At 28.3% G+C, this 22,959-nt stretch overlaps 1 protein-coding gene and 1 long non-coding RNA gene across 3 annotated transcripts in view; one reads left to right on the forward strand and one right to left on the reverse strand.

Annotated features, from left to right (window-relative positions):
• Positions 1 to 22,959, reverse strand: part of orb (polyadenylation element binding protein orb) — a 59,356-nt gene that overhangs the window by 31,124 nt on the left and 5,273 nt on the right.
• Positions 9 to 21,153, forward strand: LOC136968824 (uncharacterized). 2 transcript variants are annotated; one of them, XR_010879707.1, is made up of 3 exons: positions 9 to 183; positions 11,582 to 11,655; positions 21,003 to 21,153. It is a non-coding gene; the product is annotated as an uncharacterized lncRNA (long non-coding RNA). The 2 variants fall into 2 exon arrangements; XR_010879708.1 differs by lacking the exon at positions 9 to 183 and adding an exon at positions 402 to 533.

Here is a 22,959-nt window from a genome sequence, read left to right on the forward strand (position 1 = left end):
CAATCTGCGATTAATTATTTTTTTATAAAAAGAGGACGATTTATAATACTTAATGTTTAAAAATGTTTTTTAATATATTAAAAAAGCATTATGCTATTATTCCGGCTGCTTTTCTACAATTATGGGTGGAAAAATATTTTGTAATTGGGGCATAGGCCTACTCTCCCAGCCCACATTTATTGTGTATGTGAATATGTATTAAGTTTTAAACTATTTTAAAGGTCGAAACTGCTATAAATATAGTATTTTTTTTTTTTTTTAAATAAATTTAATATTAAACATTTAAAAATTTGTCTATATTAATTTAAGTAACTATCTCAATCATTAAAATTTTATTGATGTAAAATGAGATATGTATTGATATAATTAAGATATGTAATTAATGTTATAGAAAGTTTAATATGCATAAAACGTTTACATGTACACTCGTGGCATGAAGTTCTAAGGATAATTTTTCAAATTCCAAAGTTTAACAATCTGTTATTAAATGAAGATAATTCATTTAAAAATTCTACAAAGTATTAGATATCCAGGTATGATAATTTAAAATAACTGTTACTGTTTGAATTGTGCAAAAATTAACTCTCTTCATTTAGAAAATATAAAAATAATATCAATTCTAAATTAACATTTTATTAAAATAATGAGCTATTTGAGGAGAGATGGAACAATTTTAGTTATTAAACTATTCCATCTTAATTTATATTTCGATAATCCTGGGGATATTATGACAGAAGATTATTAATCGTGTATCTTTTTAATAAGAAAATTTAGATCAGGTTAAAGCTACAGGAATGCTTTATCTAACTAGGACACTATCAAAACTTTTCTTCAAATCCTTTCGTCTGTCTTTTGTGCGGGAAAAATGTCCAAGGTCGTACCTGATTATTTAAAATATCTCATTTAATACACTGATAAATAATTTAAAAACAAATTATTAAACATATACATTCATATCTGAAAATAAAAACTAATCTTTAATTAAAACAAATATATTTCAATAGAATATTTAAATGGATTTTGAATTATGAACTTTTCAAAATAGACTAAATAAAATGATGACTTACATATGAAAACTTGTACAATTTTAGTTTTATGATTGGTATTTTTAATTGATCTACTAAAATAAGTATTTTGTCATATTGGTTGGAACTGTCAATGTGCTACACCTTAAAATATTGGGCTATATTTCGGTGATGATAATTTTTGAATTACTGAGTGATTTGTCCCTAGAGGGAGGCGTTAGGCCCCAATATAGCCCATTGGTGTAGCTTTAGAGTAATGAATCTGATTTTGTAGGGTGTTTATCTGTCAATGTGTACAACTAATTATGAAATAAATATTTTACATTTTATTGTTGAAATTTATATCTTAAACTATACTAAAGTTTTTTTTAATAAAGAAACTTCAAACTGTTTTTCTTCAGCAAAAACTTGTGCTTTTGCCCTGTACCCATCAGAAGACAATAGAAAGTATTAATATCAATGAGGGGCATAGTCCAAAACCATCATTTGCTAAAATGTTTTTACTCTGAGAAAAGCAGTTTGAATTTGGATTTGTTTTAGGCATTTCCCTAAATGTGTGTGTTTGTTTTAATTTTAATGGTATTAATAAAGGTAAAGAAAAATGCATCAGTTCTTCTAAAAGAATTAATGTACTATTCACTGGTAGCAGCAAACCAAAATCCTTAACTTATTATTGAAAAAACATAGGTAGATTGAAAACTGTTGTTTCAATTATAACAAATTACCCTCAGGTTATATTTGTATTTTGTACACGTAAGGGCCAGTAGACTAAATGCACCTTGACCTAAAAGATCCATTGTGCATAAACTCTCAAATTACAATTTCAATTGTATTCAAAATGCATCATAAGAATTCAAATAAAACACTTGAACCATGTGGAATATACAAAAATTTTCTAAATATGAATTTACAAAATGCAAATAAGTAAAATGAGAAGGAATATTTTATTTAATACATGTAAAATTTAAATTTAAATGGGCACCATGGCAATGTCTAACTAAACATATTCCTACGACAGCTTCTCTTATGGCAAACTTCCACAATAATGGGACTTGCAGTCCTTGGCATTTTGTTTCCTACAATCTTTCATTTATATAATTGATACTTCTTAGCCAAGTTTGCCTGGGTCAGTAATTCAAACTTAAAAAAAATTAACTAAATTAAAATTATCTTCATAGCTTCTTATAATTGGTGTACCAATAATTTAAAGAACAATAATATTTTTTTTTAGGCAGAAAAGATCCATTAATCAAGTTGTTTTTAAAAAAATTTTGTTCCTAACTTGTTCTAGATACATTTGTAGTTTGTGAAATCAAAATTAAAAAAGAAAAGACTAATTTATAGTTTAATTCTCTATCAATAACACCTAATGTAGTTTATCACATTTTTATTTTTGAAATAAAATTATGTAACAAAAACACTTTAAATTATATAATCTCTATTTGACTTAATTCTAATATTTGCTAGATAAAAATAGTAAAACATATGAGAATAGTCAATTTCTAATGTAAAATACTTATAAGAAATGCATTATTATAAATATCTGTTTTACTCTGAGTTTTGAATTATTAATAAATATATATTAATATAACTAATAGTAGAATAAAAGAAATATAGCAAATGGCCTGTAGACTGCATAGGTTTATTTTAATAATATTTTTTACTACAAGTTGAACCTCTTTTTATCTGGCATTCTATGATGGGTACACAACTGGGCAATAGTCAAGTGGGTGACAGAAACTTAAAAATTTTTGCACGCTTAGCAAGCATATACAATTTGGCAGATGTTATTTATTTAATTTTTTGTAAATATTGTTAAAATATATATAAATACCGTATATAGTCACGTAAAAGTTGAATTTTTTAGACCATTTTTTAAGGTCAAAATTATGGGATCGACTATTACCCGGATACAACTTTTGAGGGACTGAAATTCAAGCTAGAATCCAAAGTACCAAATCAGTAGCTCAACTGATCTCTAAATGAAACATTTTCTTCATGACTGGATTAGGGATTACCAGACCATTTCATGACAACTGAAGCACCTCTATATCAAAAGCAGCTGCCTAATAACTGCTTTTGTTTACAGAAACATTGCTAGCAAAAAGAAATATTAGTTGATGGGCGAGAACTCAATACGGAATTTTTTAGAAGAAAATAATAGGAGAAATATAATTGGTAGTTTTTACAAAGGATTAAGGTAAATCTTACACTATTACTCACATTATAAAAATGCAAATTCCATGGCAGACAATCTTTAACATCATAAAAAAATGAGCCACTTGCTTGCAAACCTGGATCTGGTTGCAGGTCTCAAAACATGTCAGAAGACAAAACCTGGTTGAAAACATTGCAGTTCTTGGATTGACAGAAAATCCAATGACTTAGAAATACAATATTTTGCAACAATTCAAATGCTGTATTTTAAATGGAAAAAAATTGTGATCATAAGGAAAAGAATTTCTGTACCAAAGTACAGTCAGAATTAATTGGAAACAATGAAGTTGTGAAATTACATGAACTACTGAAACTTTCAAATGGCTTAATTGTTATTTTGGATGAGTCTTTACTGTCAACAGCAACAACTGTGCTGGAAATTAACAATTCTATCATATCGACAACATTGAAGTAATTCTGTTAAAGTTTGAAATAAACTTCATGTGATGCTTAAGATTGCATATAGGAATATTTGATTTTCTTCCTTACTTTCCATCAGCATGGTGTTTACTTCTGGTCAGACATGGATAGTCCTATTAAATTGGCCATCACCAAGACTGTTCTGGAGAAATACATTTTTTACATTAAATGTGTCAAATGTTCTACAACTTAAAGCAATTGAATGCTTTTGGCCCTACATGAATGAGCAAACTTATGCAGAGTTGGACAACAGAATCAACAATGGAACTAGCCAAAGGTATCGTATCTATGCTGCACTAAATCCTAAAATCAGTAATCTCCCATTTACTGACTTCTGTTAAAACAAAATTTTGAAAGGAAGACCGTACCAGAGTGTGATTTCTATTCTTAAATAACTGTAAACACTATACAATTTTGTTTTGGCTCAAAAGTATTCTAAAAAAGCATTTAAGCTACCAACCTCAATATTTTACCTAAGTCTAAACATAATTACATGTATACAAAGGTGCATAGATGCACAAGGATACCACTTTCAGCATCATATTTAAGTTTCTGTACATTTAATGTTAAAATAAAGGTTTTAATGAATGTCCTTTTCCTGAATTCATTTATATTATTTCAAGTGAATGAGAGTCGATCTTATTAAACACACACAGTGCAGGGTGTTCCACCCTGCAGTACGTGTATTTAATACGTTGACTGCTATAGTGTCACTGGGAACATTGCTTGTCAACATTATTCTCAATTGAGTATTGCATACAATAACAAGTCTAGTTTATAACATTTATTCTTCGTTAAACTTGTAACAAAAGCATATTTTTGCCAAAAACTGTGTGAATTAGCTTGAAGTTCACAAGAGATAATTCAATCAACTCAGATAAAACCAAACATGAGATATCGTGAAGATAATGGAATTTTTAGCAAGATCAAATGCTTTTTTGTTAATTTGTAACCTTCAGTGCTAAGAAAAATTAACAGTTTTCTGGAAAAAATTGCATTATATATATAAAAAATAATTATACGTAGTGCACATATCAAACAACAGGTTTCAACCATAAAAAGTCTAATTCAGAACAAAATCATGGGTATTTTTACCTGAAATTAAACATACAAACACTAACGATTAATTTCATTATAGGCTTATTCTAAAATTGTCAAGGTTTCTGTGTCCTAAAATTTTTCAACTAGAAACAACAAATTAAAACGGTTTAAAGAATATAAAAGTGTAACTCAAAAATTTTTATTGCACATAGAATCAATACTGTAGAATGATAAACAACTTCAATATGTGTGCGTTTTGTAGCACATAAGATTTTGAAGTGATGACCAATTTTCCTCTTAGTGTTATCCAACATTTGCAATGTGACTGTCTACATCACAGTAACAATTCTGAGCTGTTCATTGAAGGAAGTCATGAGGCTCATAAACAATTAGTAAAATCCTTCAATTAGATGCACAGGAAGAAATCATTACAAAATATTGGTTGAGCAGGCTACAGAATTGATCCACCATTCCCAACCCAGTGCCTAGGAAAATGCAACATTGCTATAACTAATGTTGGATAGCATTATCTGAAGGTGGATCTTTTCCATACTAAGTTCGAGAGTAATGATACTAGTGTTTCAAAACAGTATTATCACCATTAGCATGTAATTAATTGTTCCTCATTACTGATTTCTATGGATTTTTTAAAGAACCTAAAGTTTTTGACTTTTTTTCAGTAACTTATCACACAAGGAACTCTTATTGACATAGGCTTTATTAATGGAAATGCATTTAGAGTCTTAATGATCTCTCCTGAGTCCTTAGTTTTTTGTACAGATCTTAGCAAAAGAAATACTGTATTTATAAATTACACCATACATATGTGTTTACAGATATTTTCAAAAGATCTTTTTTTTACTTACATTAGCTAATTATTCAATACAAATTGAAATTAGAAAATTGGGAAGTTGACTGAATATATTATAAAATTTGCTTTAAAAAGGTTGCTGTATAAAAATAAAGTAGATAAGTAAAAAATTAAATAAATAAAATTTTAAATTTTCCTAAAAAATAATGGGTTAAAATTATGGGTTGGATAAGGTTTAAAACAAATTTTAAAAAAAATTAAACAAAGTTTTGAATAAAACTAATAAATATAAGTAAAAAATTAGGTTTAAAAAATTCAAATTAAAAGATCTTAAAACCATTATAAAACTGTACAAATTACACTGTATGAGATCAACATAAATTGACAAAAACACAACACCCCGTCTTATAACCAGATGGGGGGAAGGGGGATTTGTCTGGGATCTCTGATGTACTCTACCTGTCATGAAGTGTTTTCCAATCTCACTAATAGTTAGACCATCATTTACATTCATTTATTTTAATAATTTCTAAATGTTCGTATAATTTTCTTTTAATAATAATTTTTTTCTTTTTTGAGTATTTTAACATTATTAAATGGGGAAGGAATAAAATATAATTACACTAATTTGGCAGTGGCCATACATTGTTATGGGGAATCTGAAGATACATTTGTAATACATCTGTAATAGAAGATACATTCTGATATATTTTATATTTACTTTATATATACGGCAAGTCAAAAGTCTCGGTTAAAACTATATGCTTGCATATTAACATGATATACAATTTGCATAAATGTGAGAATGCATGTAGGTATGTATTCATGTGTAGCATATTTTGTGATTTATAAATGACTGCATATTAGAATGACATACATATAAATAGGTTTTGTTCCTATAAAGCTTTATGGACATTTTCAAGACAAAAACTAAAGTTGTAATAACCTCCAGAGATACAATAAAGAATATTTGACGATAGTTGATGCAAATCCAAGAGAGACAATAAAAGTATTCTCATCTAGCCAAATGAAAATTTCAAATAAATTAGTGCCAAGAATTAAAAATAGCTAATTTTGTTATTTGCCATATTACTTTATATGTAATTTCAGTTATTTACATGTAAAAATAAATTTAAGAAACAAATATTTAAACTACTATAAACAGTTACAGTACTAAATTTAAAAAGTCATGCATAATGCATATACACTGTGTGTTTTGTGTGTTTCTAATTGCAAGTTAATACTCAATAAAGAAAGCTATAAAATATTAATTTACTAGTTACTTTTGTATAACTATTATACATATTACACTAAAAGAAATTTATCTATTTTCTGGATTTGTTTTATGATACTGTAGTATCTATGAAAGATAAATGTTTAGAGTTAAGTTAAATGCAATTAATGTTAGATGTAAGAATAAAACACCAGTAGTTAACATTGTTAGAACCTGAAAATGATTATAAAAGTAATCTAAAGGGAATTACTATACTATACATATACAAATTTGTTATATATTTTTCAATGAATAATAAAATTTTGATAAATTATTATTAGATATATTATTTTTTGAAATATTTTTCTTGTTTAATTTTCAGTTTAAAAAGTTTAAATAGCTTTACAATTGATATAAATTGAATTCATGATGAATATAAACAAATACGTAGGAGTTCATCAAGGTTACATTCACTAGATGATTATTGTTAAGAACTAGATGGCAGAGATTCTTTTATGAATGCATATTAAACTATTCCTGTACATTTTTAATGTTTTTATTATTAAAAATTGCTTATATCAAAAACTCATAAATTAAAACTTTATCTTTTTTAATAAAATAATTTCCGATAATTCAATTCTAGCTTGCTTTACCAATTAAAGTTTATTATGCAATAACCTAGCTGGTAATGAGTAAGAATTTCTAGTCATAATATTAATGTTTTAATTTCGTAAACAGATTATTAATTTTAAAATGTATATAACATTTCAATATCTACAAAAATCTATGAAAGACAAATGAAAAATTTTATTAAATGTCATTGTTTTAGATTATATTAGATAATTTTTTAGAAAGTCAAAACAACCAACATATTTATTTTTATTTACATAGCTGACTGAATTAAATATTTTATTATAATATGAAGAATTTGTAGAGAATAGAATTTTTAATTTTTTCTCAAAGTGTTTCATATATTTTTTTAACATACATAAAATATTTTAATAAACAGTGCCCAAGTCCTCCCAAGGCACTCAACTGGCAGTCGGACGTGGGCGCTTAATGTGTCCCCAGCCGGCATTGTAATGGCCGTCGATGGTCGTAGCATTAATAAACAGCTTTATCATAATCTAATGTTACAGATAACAAAAATATTAATAAGATAGATGGAAAACATATTTATTTTATAAATTTCACCTTAAGAGTATTTCAAAAACATCCTATCAAAAACAATTTGCAATGATATTACATCGGTGTCACTAATGCCAGAATTTCTATTAAATGTAGTCTTATTTAATTTTGTCGCTTAATTCTATCGTCAATATAAGTACGACTGATTACAATAAATGGATTCTACTGTATTTGTAAGTGACCGAAGGGATTAAAGACATTAAAAATATTTTTAAAAAATGGAAATGTATTGAATTTCAATGAAACTTAAACTAGCAATAAATTTATTATATCAATTATGTTTCAGCAATAATATTTAAGCAAATTTTTGTTTTCCTGATGACTATCTCTGCTTAAATGTTTTGATAAGGCATACTAAACTCCCTGTAAGTTTCAATGTATGAAAAGCAGTCTCATGATGTAAAGAACTGGATATTAAAATTAGTCATTGAATGATTTGATGATAGCATGTTAGATATGTTTAAATATTGAATAATGGGTTTTAATAGGGACAGGAATATTTTCATATAAATAAAACATAGACTATATATTGTAGTATATTCTTCAATTGCACTGGTATTTGTGATACTATCAATTGGAATCCAAACTGACATATATATATATCTTTACACCACACTATAAAAACACAATAAACACATATACACTGTTGTGTTTTTATAGTGTGGGGTAAAGATTAATGTAGCAAAAACATTTTTTTCTGGATAGATGAAATTTGATAGTTTGAGTATTAAAACTAAGTAGATGATTCTACACCTTGATGGTTACCAAAGATCAGAGACTATGGTAACAGCAGTGTCTGCAGACTATGAAAAAGAGAAGCACAAGCTATAAAAAGAGCATTGTACATTATGCAAGGAGCTACAAACTCCGATTCAATGTCAGATCAGTGCTCCCATAAGGTGTCACTGGTTGCACTCGGAATTAACTTGGCCTTGAAAACAAGGAATGGGGTTTTGGTCAACATATGATGTAGTTGCATGGGTCAATGGGCAAATATCATTTATTAGTTTTTTATATTTGCAGAATAGGCTAGACGTAACAAATTTTTCTGTGTTTGGGGCTCCCTTGAGGATAGGAAAAGGCAAACCGAGATGAAAAGAGGAGCATATGCCCCAATGTATGGTGCCTCTGTATGGTAATGATATAAATGTTTACCTATGACAATATATTTACTCCTTTAGGGTCTATATATGCATTTAAATATATTTTATTATTTCTGTTGTAATTTAAATTACTTGAATATTTGAAATGATGATATGACAAATTCAACCAAAAAAGTAAAATAAAAAAAAAATTTGGAATGAAACAATATGACAAGTTTGAGAAAAATTACAATAGAAAATACAGTAATACCCCAAACTTACGCAATAGGTGGGACCGAGCGATAACCGCGTAAGTCAAGGTATAATTTCGCACATAAATACATACAAATTATTTTTAATTGGGGCCGGAGACTAAAGAAAACAATAATTTAGAAAAAATGTTTAATAAAATCTTAGATAATACATATAACAAATTATATTATTAAAATCGTAAACCGAAGTTATTTTGATGTAGAAGGCTTCATAAAATCGAACAAATTCGTATGACGGCTCAAAGATTGTTTTTCTCCCGCAAAATTTCCTCGTAGCATGCTAATAATTTTTTAATTTCTCGTTTTGTAGAAGAAATGCGCTCTTCGTTGGGGTCTATATTTTCTAAAATTTGTAACCCCTTTTCAATTGAACTCTCTTCAATTGAACAGTCGCTCAAGTCTCCATAGATATAACAAACACAGAAATAAATAACACAAAATAAATTGTAGCTATGCGTTGATTCCGTGTGACATGTCCGAACATGTAAGCTGAACAATAGTGTGTGGGGGGGAGTGACTCAGCAAACTTGAATCACAAACAACCAAACACCTTGAAGTTGCTGAGAAAACAAAAGATGAATCGACGATATTTGAAAATTGCGTAAGTCGAGGTATCACTGTAATCCAAAAGTGTAAAATGTGGGTAGTGTTGCCACCTTTACAAAATTGCTGACCTGGATGGCAGGTCAGGTTTGTTCAAACAGAAGTCCCTAATGCATGTGCAATGCTATTGTACCATGTAAAGAATAATGTGCATGCCAGTTCGGGACTTGTGTAAGAGCAACTTAAATAAATATTTACTGGTACTTTGTTTCATCCATAATTTCACAATTTCTACGAAATCCTGGACAAAATTGTTAATCCAGACAATGAAATAAAAACTGGACTGTCCGGGTGAAAACACTAAATGTGAGAGAGGACAAAGCAGGGGAAAAGTCTGAAAATGATAATGACAACTTAACCCAATTTCTACTTAAGATGCTAATTCTGATTCTCAGTATCTAGTGCTAACTGGTTAAATTTCTGAATGTTTAAGATTAATTAATATTAAACTAACAATGGAAAAATTTAAATGTATAATTTATTATATATAAATAAATACACACATTTCTGCTTTTATGAAATTGTTTTAAGTCAATGATCTCTCTCAATGTTATAGTATTAAATGGAAGTAAAGAACAATTTTGATTTAAATATATTTTTTTAATCTTTCAGAATTAAAGTTCCATAAACTATTTTTAGTATTGCATTTGTTTGTTTATTTTCCAAATACTTCTAATTTAATTTTCTAAATAATAATAATACTGATCAGAAATAAATAGGTGCAAATTAACGTGTGTTTGGGAAATTTTGTTCAAATTAGAATTTGATAACTTATTAAATCTATATAAATAAAAATGTAATGTGAATTTGTTCCTAGCTACTAATCTCCGAAAGTTTTTCACAGATTCCTTTTGAAATTTTCACACAACGTTCCATTCGAATACGGCCGTGTTTATATATAATATACATGTCGAAATTCCCTCCTCCTGGGAGTTAATAATAAAAAAAAGTTACTTTTTAATGAAATGTCATAACAGATTGTTTTTAGATTTACAAATGAATTTTAATCACCCAGTTAAGAATAATAATCTTTCATTTGTAGTAAGCTATTCTTCCATTGAATGAATGTAACATTTTATTCATTCAAGAATGAACTTTAAATTGATTATAGGCAATCCCAAACTTCCCAGACATAATGATAATGTGTACAAAAGTCCAATAATAAAATTGCATGTTATAAAGAGAGTTTTATTTCCAAAGTAGCAAAAATAAAAATTATAAAATCATATCAAGGTAATAAAATGTTTTACTTTTTTACATGTTACAATGCACACAAATTATTTAGAACAATAAAATCATAGATTAAACAGAAAACAGATGATGATGTCAAAATCACTTGTGAAAATTATCATTGAAACCGAAACTTGCAGAAAGTGTCATTGCAAGATAGCCAACAAATAAGTTTCAAGCTGAAATTCTACAAAAGTCCAAGTTTAGCACACAAAAAAGCTATTTAGAGATATCAAAGTGCCATGTATGAAAGAGCAATTTGTCCAAAAGTCAAGGACTGCCTGGATTTAGTTTTAATTTTTTTTTTCGGGACCATTCAATACAGATATTCCTAATAAGACTTTTCTAGAAGAAGAAATACTAATTTTAGTTTCACTTAAATCAAAATTTAAGTAATTTTTTCCATTTTTGATGTCTTAGAAATGCGCACAAATATTTCAATAACTTATTGTGAACTGATACTCATCTTTGTATTGCAGAAATTTAATGATCTCTACTTCTTAACAATTACTGTAGAAAGACAAACTGCTACAAGTGACATTGAAAACAATGAGTAAGTAAATTCTATTTTATTTTGAATTAAATTAAAAATAATTTTTTAATAAATTCAATTTTAAATAATTTAAAACAACAAAATCATCCTTATAACAATTAAAATCATATAAATTAAGTATTACCATTTACTATTAACCAAATTCAAGACAAGTCTGCCCTAAAGGGACCATCAGTGGTCCCTTTTGGGCAGACTTGTCTTCAGTTTGGTTAATAATAAACTCTCCGTCGATGGAAAAATTTACAAAATTACCATGTACATTAAAATATAAAATATTACAAAATTGTCTTCATTATGCCAATATCTTAATTTCATCTTTTACATTTTAATGTAAATTTTAATATCATCTGCCAAGTTTTTAATTTTACTCAAACAAAAGTGTTAACAATAACTCAACTTAAAGGTATTACATGAGAATATTTTTGCACTTTAATGATAAAATAATGTTATATTCGAAGTACGAAATTATCTTAACACCTCACTTTTTGTTATTCTGCTTTGAACTTCTGTACGAATAATCAAGTTATGATTTATACAGTGAAAATTAAGATTATGGAAGATTCAATTACGCACATTTAAGTATTTAGAACAAGTCAGTTGAAAATGAATTACAATTTAAGAGTGTATCTTATAAATTCTTTTGACAGCAAAGATATCATTGCTGCATTATTTTTTCTTTTTTATAAGTTCTAATAAATAACGACACTGAATAATTATCAGTCTTGTAATTCTGATAAGAAACTTCCATATCACAATAGATATGTTATTATTTATCTAAATTGAATTATTACAAATACATATACATTGAGAGAAAAACTAATTAATATTTTCATCATTAAAATTTGATACTTTTACATTACAAAAATGAAAAATGTTATATGAATTATTGATTTGTGTCATCTTACTCTTACACCCAAATTGGCATCTTGGAACTTTTTTCAGTTAAAAATATTCAATATTTTAACTTTTAATAATACCAAAAAAAAAAAAAAAAAAAATTAACATTGCAGGCTAACTTACAAAATATTAACTAATATTAGAATGTTAAATTCAAGTATTTTTAAGATTTGTATTTATACATTAATTACAAATAGTACAAACATTTAAAATCTAATAAGTTTTATTAATTTTAGTGTATTAATAGTATATTTCCATTGAATAATAAGCTAATTGATAAGATAATTTTTCATTAAGTCAGACTTTTGTTCGATTTTTTATTTTAAATGAAAAGATGCAAACATAATCTCTGATAAAAATAACAATAATTATTATTCGTTTACTTGATTTATTCACATGAAAATCTATAATTTTGAATACTCTGCCCTTTTTATTTTTTTCCAGATATGGAATTTTAATAAGTAAATTAAATTTTTCAATTTAATAAATTATAACAGAATATGGTGCATTAAGGGCATATCATAAATTCCGCAGAAGACTAATAATAATATTATAACATTCATGAGAATATGATGATTACCATTTTGAGACGAGTCACTTGATATAAATAAAAGTATTTCAACATTATAATTTCAAAATCTCTAATATTTTACGTATGTTCTTCTTTATAATATATAGAACAGACAAGTTATAATCAGTTACGAATTCTATATTTCTATATTATTCAAAAAATTTTTAACTTTAGTGAGTTAAAAAATTTATGAACAATTAAAATTAAATTAGTAACTTTTAAATATATTAATATTTGTTTGTTGTTTATATATAGTTTATTGTATATTAGCATTCTTTAATACTATGAGATGATTTAAAAGTATTTTACACTGATTTTTCTGTATGTTGTTTAATATTTTAATTGCTTTATTATTTAAAACAATGATACTAACGTAAATTTTCTTTTTTTAGCAAAAACTTATACAGTATAACACTCATCAGGATAAATTTGTTAACTCTTGATGACAAGCATATTATATCCTAAAAGTGTTCAAATTGTCTAGTAAGTTTTCACTTCAAGGAAACACAGTTAAATAAATTCTTCAAGTAAATTAATTTCAAAAAGTGTGATTTAATTTGAATTTTTTTAAATACAAACTTTGTTTAAAAAGCATTATCTTTATCTTTAACAAGTTATAAACTACTTTACAACTTACTGTCATACCACTGTTTTCTAATTAAACTTTTTTAAAATCTTTATTAATGTGTGTATTTTTAGATTAATTCACTAAACTTTTACTACAATCTCTAAAGATTTCATTCAACTTATAAGTTAGTACAATTATCAAAATCCATTCTGTTGTAAATCTGAATGCTTACCTAATAACTTAGAATGTTACAAAAAAACAATTTGCTATCCAATACTACTTATCTAAAAAAAAATTCTAACTCTAAAAAAATTTTTAATAATTAAATTTTAACTTCTGAATTATTGAAATTATTAACGACATGTGTTTTTGACTTTTGTGTATTGTAGGGAGGTGCTTGTAAAAATATTTTCTTCGATAATTATTTATTATTATTTCCTCTTGTTAGATTGTCAAAATATAAATATTAATACTTTACCAAAGAAAAGGATGGATTAAATAGTTCAAGATTTTTACTACTACACCTTGTAATTTCCAATTATTGATGTTCAACTACCAATGGCATTGAAAGAAAGTAATGAATAATACTCTAAAGAAAAAAGGCTGTTTGATTCAGTATTACACAGAAGTAAGAAAACAACTTTAAAGTTAAGTATTTTAAAGCCTTGCCAAGCTTGTTTCACAAATCTTGGCTAGGCTAAAAAAAATGCAAGTAGCAAGGACCAGTCTATTTACTTAATGAAGGGAATGAATTAACAAATCTTTGATAAAGTCTGTATGTTACCAAAAACGGGACTTGACCTTTTTAAAACTTTCAAAGCCCCAACATTGCACATTATCTGGCCAACATGTGAAACAATCTGTACTTTGAGAATGTTTAGATATCTATTTAATTTACATGTAGAGTTAATAAGTCACATGTCTGTCTTTTAAAAGAATTTGGTATATATTTAAGACTACAAAACGTAATGCTTTATATAAAACTTTGTCACATTTTTTTTAATATGACACTTAGATTTTAAAAATTGTACAAATAAATACTATATATATATATATTAAGATGGGCCAGATTTTAACATTAGTGAAGCAAGACAAAATTGACGGGGAGTGGTTGTCTTATTGAAAAAAACTTCTGGAACAACCAAATTTTATCATCAAAGAATGAAAAAATTGTATTGTATTATATTTTTTAAAATTTCCAACATATATTTATTATATTTGTAAATTTTACATATATACTATTATAAATCTTTAAAATTGTCATAAAGTACCTATGACAAACTATATTTTGATAATTATTTTAATATTTTAATCTCCTGTATTTCTTTTTAAATAATAATAATAATAATAATTTGACAAAACTGCATCAAACAGCTGGTTTAGCTCGGGGATGCCTCTTTGGGAGACAGAAGGTTTCATGATTGCCATACAGGATCAGGTCATAAATACTAAAAACTACAGAAAACACATACTCAAAGATACAACACTCACAAATGACACATGCAGAAAATGTCACATCATGCCAGAAACTATACAACACATCACCTCTGGTTGCAAGCTCTTGGCACAGACAGATTATTTATACAGACATAATCAAGTAGCAAATATAATACACCAAGAGCTTGCAAAGAAGCACAAATTAGTAGACATCCACGAACCATACTACAAATACATTCCACAGACAGTATTGGAAAACAACACGCACAAATTGTACTACGACAGAGCCATAATCACAGATAAAACAATTTACCACAACAGACCAGACATCACACTCATTGACAAACACAATAAAATCACATACATTATAGACATATCCATTCCAAACACTCACAATATACAAAACGCATGCACTGAAAAAATTAGCAAGTACACAGAACTTGCCCAGGAAATAAGGCATCTGTGGAGGATGGATAGGGTGCTTATTGTATCTGTTGTTCTCTCCTCTACAGGTGTCATACCACACACACTACACAAAAACCTGGGCACATTACAATTGAATAGAAACACATACATCACACTACAGAAGGCCACTATATTGAATACATGTCATATTGTGAGAAAATTCCTGAATACAGACACACACACTGATACACTTCTTTAATTTCTGTTTTGGTCCAGCATAGTACACAGCCACTGGTGTTAACCAAGTATATCTCTCTTAACCCAACATAATAATAATAATACCAACTTGTATTACTTTTCCTCTGAATTTGCCTTGAATGTCACTTTATTATTGTAATTTTTTTATTATATAATACTGTCGTAACCAAATTGAACTCAGCCCCACTGCTAGCAATAGAACGATGCAAACTGATGTGCTTACTTTCACTAAGTTGCTAGCTTTCTAAGGTGGTGACAGATGAGAGCCCTGTGCCATGTAACATGCAACGAACAAAATGTTTGCTTGTTTGGATAGCCTGTGAACGTGCACTGCTCTGTTGCTGCAGTTGTGCACCCCAAACCATTTTCTGTCAGTCTTTGCCATGAACACAAAGAGTTTTGTTGGTGCAGATTTCTTTATTTCCAATGCTCATACACACTTGGTACTGATACGTGTGATACAAAATGATCCTTACAAATCTTAAACATAAGACATAAATTTATGACACATAATTGACAAAAATTTAATCTTTCCAAAGCTTGGGACTTTTTTAAAATGCCGTAGGACTTGGGACAAATTGTTAAAAATCGAGACTGTCCTGCCAAAAGCGGGACATCTGGTCAACTTATATAGCCTATATATATATATGTTTATTTATTATTTGTAACACATTTACCTTCATACTTATTTTATAATGTTATTGTCATACAGCTTATGTATATCTTTTTTTTATGATACTAGTTACATTTAAGAAACAAAAATATCATTCAAAATATTTACAGAATTTATTCTGTAATATTTTGAATTATTATGAATTATATTATTAATTCTACAAATTCTATTTAATACTTTTACAACTGAATAGACTAATGTAAGTAAAGTACTGTATTTTTGTGTGTATAATCTGAGTTATGTAGTTAAAAGACAGTATGAAACTGTCTGGATTACAAAAGTATAGATTTTTAAATTGTAATTAAGAAGTTGCATGTACGGAACAGTTATTGCTCCCATAAACGCAAGATATGGAATGCAAAGGCTTTATTTTCATTCTAGAAATTCTCTGCAGATTATACACATGAAAACATAGTATTTTATCTTGAATGGTAGGAACTGTCTAAAAATCTTAGAGGAAAATATTGGATTATCATGAGTCATACTTTCTCAGAACACTCATATGACATTTTCCTATCAGTGTTTTAAAATTTTTAACTTGTCTTTTCTCTGATATTATGACAAATCTCCTTTTTCATACCTATCTATTGTGCATATATATGTAAACTGCACACAATTCAACTGTTTAATTCTATAAACATTTAAATAATATATATTGATTTCTTTTATTAATATTTTTATTAAAAATTTAATATTTACATCTGTACATATCTTTTTCTTTAAATATTTTTAACAAATTGTCATCTGAAACATCAAGCTTTGAAAAATGTATTTAAGCTATTCATTAATGATCTCTCGCAATTCATACTTCTAGATGATAATATAATTTCTAATATGTTAAAAATATATTTAGAAATATTATCTCAAATCTTTCATATCAAAACAATTTTTGGTAAAAATTTTAAGTAATCAAATTAACTATAATAATTGGAATAACTAACTAATCCACCTTTAATTTTCTAGCATTTTGTCTGCTCTTTCAAACAGGTGCTTTCAATCCTTAGTTATTTATGGTGTAAATTTATTTACAAAACCATATTTGGAGACTTAATGATTATAAATACAGATATGCAGTAGAGTCCCACTAGTCCAAACTAATTGGGACTGAGCCCTGTTTGGATTAGCAAATTTTCAGATTAGCTGAATAATTGAAATAATGCAGAAGCAAGCAGTAAAACAGGTCTGGTTTATATAGATCCAACACGATCAATGACTTTTGTTTCTGTTTTTGTGTGTAAGTACAGTATAGATCTGCTGTTTTAATAGGCCATGTCAAACACTGATTTATTAATTTTGTACAGTATTAATACAGTATTACAATAAAATACAATTTTTTTTTTTGTTGTGGAATCCTAAATCTTTTTGTACCATTAATACCATTTAAATTCAACTGGAAAACACAAAAAAAAAAAAAGTATATTTTGCAAGCTAAAAAATTTCTTCTCCATTGACAAACATGTTCAGATTAGCGGTGTTTGGACTAGCAGGACTCTACTGTACTTCATTTCTGATTTTATTTTATTACTCTTATGTGCATCATTTACAAGCTACATACACATTTGTAGCATTTATTTGATGTTTTACCTAGAATCAAATGAATATTGGCATAGAATGAAACATTGTCAAAGATTAAATTCTACTTTAAAAGTGATAATAAAATTTATTATCTTATTAAATGCAAATAAACTTAAAAAGTATCCATAATTAGGAAACACGCAAGGTTTTTTCTCATTTAAATATTGCAATTCGATATAGTAGCACCAAACTTTCTAAACAATAATAGATATTTGTTACTAATTTAATAAGTATGTCCACAAACATAGTCCTGCTATTTAGCAAGCAAGAAACGAAGCTTTAAAAACTGATGATTATTAAAATAATATAGTTATAATTGAAATTTTGAATTTATTTTTTTGAAAATAACAATTACTTTAACCTTTAGAACAACATTCTTCAGGAAAAAATGTAATCTTGATGAAATTTTAATAAGTAAATTTTATCTATATTTATGAATGTGTTGTTCTACAAATACTGAATATAAACTTTATTTTAAATTTTTTTTATACATGTAGTGTTTTCTAAAATATCAGAAAATATATAACAATACTGTAAAGTTGGAAAGAGTAATAATTTAAATTTTGATAGCTAAATCTATAACACACAATCAACTGCCATAAATCATTGGGCTATAATTTGGTAATAATAACGTAATGTAAATTACAAATAAATTTATTTGTAATTTATTGTTATTATTATCGTTGTTGTTAATAAATTATAGCCCGATGATTTATGGCAGTTGATGGTGTGCTATTGCAATGTATTGGGTTTAGTAAAGTTGTTTATAAAACCAACTACTTGCACAATTCCTGGGAAAGATAAATCAACACACTAGAAACCTTTTTTATATCCCAGTATGAACAGCTTTAGATAAAAACGTTTTCGACCAAAAACTTGGTCTTCTTCAGGCTATTGACCAGTGTAAAATTCGAAACTGGAATTCGAACATGTTTAAAATTATTTTAAATTCCAAATTATTTAAAAATTGGAAACTAATTTTTGCCGTACATGCTACTGAAGTGATAAAAATATTGTTACATTCCCACACACAAATAATACGATGTATTTGCTGGTGTAGAAACGTTAGCAACATGCTAGTGTTGCTCATGCTTTTTTCTCATAGCATCACCTCCATGCATATAAAATATTGGTGGCATCTTTCACATTAATGCAGTTGCCGGCCAGGCCGTCTTTGTATATTTCCAATGCTTCCAGGTTGTGAAGGTGTTGAACCTGATCTGACATTTTTACCAATTTGGCCTTATGGAGGTCGGCTTGTATTTCAAGGTCTGTGGCATAGTTAGCTAGGACGGTGGTATGCCTTTGCTTGGCGATATCATACCCGTGTTCCTATATTCTTTTGCTTAGTGAGCGCTTCGTGGATCTGATGTATACTAGATCTCGCTGGAATCTGTGGTTCTGAGAGGAAGCTATAGACACTCAGTGCTCAACTTTCCTCTGTCCTGTCTTTGTCATTGCACAACAGCCCATATACTATGTTAGATCTCTTATATGCAATCTTTGTGCCTTTACGGGTAGCAATTTCTTTACGAGTGGAACTTAGGTGTTGGTTGTATTGCACCACTGTGCGTGATTGGTTGCTACTATGATTATGGGTGTCATTAGGCTTTACATATGTGCTGTGTGTGTGGCGTGCCGTTAGTAGGTTGGCATACCTGCGCGATAAATTATGTATCATGCTTCGACTATACCCGTGCTTTACCGCTGTTTTCAATGCACTTTAGTTCCACCCATCTAGTTAGTGCATGGAATGCAGAGATCTTGTAAGAAAAAGGGTTGGAAACTAAGTGCATGCACTCTGTGGTCTCTGAACCCATGTGACCCATGAAATCATTTATGTTGGGCTCAGTCTTCCAAAGAATGCAGATGTCATCTACATGCCTTTTATAAACTAGGATGTTGGGTAGGAATAGAGGTATGATCTTTTGCTCCAATTGTTGAACTACTAATTCGCACAAGTCCCCTGAGATAAAGCTGCCATAGGTATGCCATGTTTTTGTAAATACATAGAGTTGTTGAAGCAGAAGAATGAGGTATAGCATAAGAGGTGTGTTAGCTCTAATACATGCATACAATGTGTACTTGCCTCTTTGTGGCTTAGTAACAGATCCCTGAGTACACATAAGCAGGGTTGTATTTTACTCGAGGGGTATAGGGAGACAAAATCAAAGACAGTAATGCAAGCAACATCTGTTGCCTTAACTTGTCGTAAACTATCAATTAGATCATTGGAATTCTTGACATTCCAGTCATACCCCTGTAAGCATTCAGATATAAAGTTGTGTACCACATTGTCAAGCAACTTAGTAGGAGATCTGGATTTATCCAGAATGGGTCTCAGGGAAGGTATCAGTTTATGCACCTTTGCGAACGCAAATAGCCTAGGAGTATCCGGCGAGGCAACCACCACCCTGTTCAACTTCCACGCCCTAGCCAAGGGAGTTTGTGTGAATCGTTTCACTCACCTGTAACCTGTTTAGGTATGTATCATTGACTGGTTCACAGTCGGTGTCCATGATGTACTGTACATCGTATTATTTATTTGTGGGGATGTAACAATATTTTTATCACTTCAGTAGCATGTACGGCAAAACTTAGTTTCCAATTTTTAAATAATTTGGAATTTAAAATAATTTTAAACATGTTCGAATTCCAGTTTCGAATTTTATACTGGTCAATAGCCTGACGAAGACCAAGTTTCTGGTTGAAAATGTTAGTTTTTATCTAAAGTTGTTCATACTGGGATATAAAAAAGGTTTTAGTGTGTTTAAAGTTGTTAATTAATTTTAGCTAAATATAAACATTTATGGTTTAAACAGTGAAATTTGCATTGTTTATCCAAAAAACATTTTTTTCCCCTCTCTGGGTCTTTCAGATCTATCATACTTGATTAAGCAATCTATAGTTGGCTATAAAATCCTTGTAAGTGTCCTGGATTAATTGTTAAATATTTTTGATAGGACTTCAGCATGAATACCAGAGAGCACATAATAGGAAAAAGATTGAGTGTTTTCTCCAAGAGAATTAGATGATCATGACCCAATTGACTGTGAAGAAAATTAACAAATTCTCTATCTTATAACAAATGAAGACATTAACAACAGTCATCAGGAATTTCTCTATGACTTATGCTATCAGCATGAAAAATGATATCTAGAACAACTCGGGAACAAAATCAATTTGCAAAGAGAATTCAATTAGCAACATAAGGACTTTGCAACCTCATTAATCCTTTATTTTTATAAATGTGATACTATTTATGGAACCTCAGCTTTAAAATTCTAGCTATTTAATTACCTATAAGGTATTGTCATATTCATGTGTAATGTTTTGTACAGTAAGACCCCGCTTAATGCGGAGGATGAGTTCCTAAATAACACAGCGCTAAGCGAAACAGTGTTAAACAAGATCATTTTAACATAAAATAGGAAAATGAGAACATGCAACCAAAAATAAGCAAATTTTACGTTATTTTTATATTGATTTGTATAATAATATATGTTAAATAACAAACAAACATATGCACACAGAAATGTAAAGTTCATATTTTGTGATGAAGGTCCAGGCTTTTCTGAAATTCTTGTTTTTTACGATAAAGTCATGTAGTTTTATTTGTTGCTTTTTTTCTTTAAGTAAATGTCTGTAGCAGAAAATCGCATCCAAAACACTTCGTTTTGCTTTGGCACTCCTATTAAAATCTGGATCATTTGCTACAATTTGATCAATGATTTTGGTTATTGTTACCAAACTTTTACTAAAGAAATCTGCATAGAAATTCTTTGGGTTCTTCATTTTCAGAATCTTTATTTTCCAGTTCTACATGAATTCCTTGTTCTGCCAGTTCTTGAAGGTTGTCATTAGAAAGGCTCTCACCAGAAACCTGCAGTAACTCCTCAATATCCTGCTCGTTTACATCTCCTAGTCTTGTTGTATCGATTAGGCTGACAATTTGATCAACCTAATGATAGGCTCGTCTCGTTGAGAATTCAATACCTTCAGCCATACCTTCTTCCACACTCCGTTCATGCATTTATCAGTTAATTTTTGCCAAGCGAAGTCAATATTGCCTATGGCATTTGTGATGTTATATTTTTCCCAAAATTGCACCAAACATAAATTTAAGGAAAGTACAGCATACAGCACTAAGACGAATTGCTACCTTTTGCTGTTTGGTTTCGTGTTTGGGAATAATTGTGCATTATCATTCGATTCGTATATAATGTCACGTTAATTTGAATCGGCATCAATTTTGAGCATTTTTTTAGACTTCAAGCAGACCACGTTATATTGAATCAGTATTAAGCAGGGCCTTACCGTAATAACTAAAAAATAAAACAAATTCTTTGGTCCTTTCAATGTTGTTTTATAGTTAAGATTATTAGTAATCAAACATTTAAGATTCTTTGATCATATGTTTTTTTAGATAAGTAATATAATTTATTAAATATAATTACATTATTACAATTTTGATGTGCTGTTAATAAAAATCAAACTCAAGATTTTGATAAAAATATTTAACTTTTTCATTATTATTATTATTAATAATGAACAATATTACATATAATTTAGCTTTTCATATAGAATTTACTAGAATTTTAGAGACTGCTACAAAACAAATAAACAGATTATCAATAGTGTGCATAATGATCAAATATTAGTCATATGATGATTTCTATGATAGCATATCAGCTGTAAAAACATTTTATAAAATAAATTCATATGTAGATTTTTTTTGTATCTAATATCAAATTCCATTCTCTATTGCAAACTACTACTGGTAAACAGAATTGTGCTTTTGGAAAACATTTAGCATATTAGTATAATTATTTATGACACTGTTCAAAAAGGTTTAACATAGATAAAGTAACATAATTGCAAATTATTTTATTATCAAGAGATTATTCTCAGCAAATTTTC

Source organism: Centruroides vittatus, unplaced genomic scaffold (genome assembly GCF_030686945.1).
Source record: "Centruroides vittatus isolate TY-2023 unplaced genomic scaffold, ASM3068694v2 contig_1620, whole genome shotgun sequence".
NCBI lineage: Eukaryota > Metazoa > Arthropoda > Arachnida > Scorpiones > Buthidae > Centruroides > Centruroides vittatus.